The sequence below is a fragment of the Marmota marmota genome, unplaced genomic scaffold (assembly GCF_001458135.2).
Source record: "Marmota marmota marmota unplaced genomic scaffold, marMar, whole genome shotgun sequence".
Classification (NCBI taxonomy): domain Eukaryota; kingdom Metazoa; phylum Chordata; class Mammalia; order Rodentia; family Sciuridae; genus Marmota; species Marmota marmota.
The window spans coordinates 3,153,331-3,156,033 of NW_026000119.1; positions in this window are offsets into that span (position 1 = coordinate 3,153,331).

A 2,703-nucleotide genomic window follows, 5' to 3' on the forward strand; every position below is an offset into this window, starting at 1 on the left:
GAAATCCTTACCCAAATATAACCTTCCCTTCTCCCTTTCAAATGAATTAATTACCCTCTCTTTAAAAAAAAAAAAAAAAAGCTATTTATAAGAAGTTTTTATTCTACCACTTCTACTTTTAAATATATCAAGCACTTCTAAATATCTAGGAGGACTGGATAGTTCACAAAAGAACTTGTCCACTATGTACATAGCACTGGTAAATAAAATTGCCCATGTAGCAATGGTTATAATTTGACGTATCTTCTAATATGACTATTTTGTCCTTGAACCTTTCCCTCCTCACTTCCTTCTTTCTACTTTTTCAGTGCATAAGTACAGGACTACTCCCTCCTTTTATCCCGAACATACTACTATTATGGCTCATATCACATTTTGGTAATTGTTTGGCAGGGTAAGGGTTACTTATCCTGGGGTGAGATGAATATTCACCCACTTCTGAGGCTCTGAGCAGAACCTAAGAAAACATGCAATGACCTTGACGCATAATGTGCTACAGTGGACAGTTATTAGCAAGAGTATATGTTGTGACTGGTAGATGTTGCACTCTGAGGCTGGATGAGGAGGTGCCATTTGTCTTCAAAGGTATAATTTGAAGACCTAAAGGACACTTCTCTCCTCCCCAACACACAAAAACATTCTCTTCTCCATCATGAAGTCAACCAGCTGAAACCATTGGCCCAACCCAATCTGATCCATTGGAAAAGAGGAAGATGTTGGTTTGAGATAGGTTCAAGATAAAGCAGTTTATCAAACAGATAAGGAACTCAGTGTGACTAGTAAAGAACTATTTTGCTGCTCCCCCTGACTCCATGTATATAAGATACATAATAAAAAGTTTTTTTGTTTTTTTTTTTAATAATAGATTGGAACTTTCTGCCCTTCCAAGGTCATAGCCAAAAGGTTACATTTATTTGATCAGTCTTGGATCTACGGTAACTCCTTTAGGGCAGGGACCATACTGTATTCATTTTTGTATCCCCAGTGCTCACTAGTCCTGACTCAAAGCAGGCGTCTAATAAATGCCAAACAGATGACTGAATGGTTAGAGAACACTAATCCAGAGAGAGGTCTTTGACCAAGTAACTAGGCCACCTAAGAAAGAAAAAACAGACTGTATTAAAGAGCCACAGATAGCGGGTGGGTCTGGTAGAAGTGAGAAGGAATAGAGCAGGCATGGGGGGGGGGAGTGGTTCATTATAAAGTGAAGGTTGAGCAAACTGATGAAATTCACACCCTCCAGTTCCCCGATCCATTGTCTCACTGGTCATTATACAGTGCCAACATTTATCTGGTCCTCAGGCAAGTTTCCTTTAGTTCTCTAATTTCAGCTCCATCTGAGGCTCCACCATAACAGTAGCTCAGTGGCCGGGATTCCACAAGCCACAGATTTTGCTTCAGTTTTAAACTAGACATTGTTTTATCTGGATGAGTGGACTGGCTCAGATCTGCTAACAGTAAGATTCTCCAGTGTGGCCCTTTCATGAAGTCAGTCCTTTGTATTTTTTTTTTTTTTTTCCTCTCACCTGGAATCCTGAAAAGGATTCCTAATAATGAGAAATCAAAACATCAGCTTTTTCTCATGTTCAGTATAATGTCAACATAATGGCACCCCTTCAAACTCAAATGCACAGAATTTGCAAGCTGGAAGGAAGAACAGAGACTAATTCTGTTTCCCAGGTAAGAAAAAATGTGCCAGGAAGCTGAGATGGGTCACAGCAAATTAAAAGTAGAACTCAGTGCCTCTGGCTTCCAGTCCTGAGCCCCTTTTCTTCCATTGTCCACTTGCAGGTGGGGAGAAATGGGCAGCAACAAAAAATTTTCCCAGTCAGAAACATATTGGTTAGTTAGAATTTACCGTAAACAGAGCTGTAGGGCTGATGAGCTGAGCAGCAGCAAGGCACTGTTGGCTGGTAGCCAGCTCCAAATCCTCTAGCATCAACCACCAAGCGCTGAGCCCCTGCTGTGTGCCTGGATCATCCACGGCTCCCTAAGAGTTGACTGACTGCCGTACACTCCTCTCCTGGACCTAGGGAGCCTTACTAACCGCCAGACAGGAATTTAAGATTCTCATGGTAAATGTGGCCCTTAACTCCCGGTGAAACTCCAAGCAAATATTTTAAATTTCCAACAAGATTGGTCTGTGGCTTGAGGGGGGGAAGGGGGACGAGGTTCAAATGGGAATCATCTAGAAACGGTATGCTTAGGGTCTAGAGAAAATAGACACACATAAACCAACAAGAGTGCTGGGAGGCACTCTGAGAGCCATGCTGCAGGCTCCCTGTCCCCGGAGCCTCATCTCACCGAACCCCGGTCAGGAGCTGCCAACTCCGGTCCAGGGGGGCTCCCTGCGGAGCCCAGACTCCGGGCTTAGGGGGCCTTCTCTTTAAGAGCCCCATGGGCAGTGCTGATTGGCTGTAGCTATGCAGGTCTTTCTTCCCCGGCTCCCGGCGAGCGCTCCAGCCCTCTCCACCCCGCCCTCTCGGCCCCTGCTCCGCGCCTTCTCCCGCCCCACGCTCCCGCCTCCTCTTCCTCGCAGCGGAGTTGAGCTCGACAGCTGCACGGGTGATACGCCAGCAACAGATGCCGTCCGCCAGGATTGGCATCCTTAGGCTACGCTGAACGCCTGAAGAAGAGAGAAGGGCTGGGAGGGCCGGGACGCGAGGTGCGGAGAATCCCGGCTATAAGGCAATAGCCCCCGCC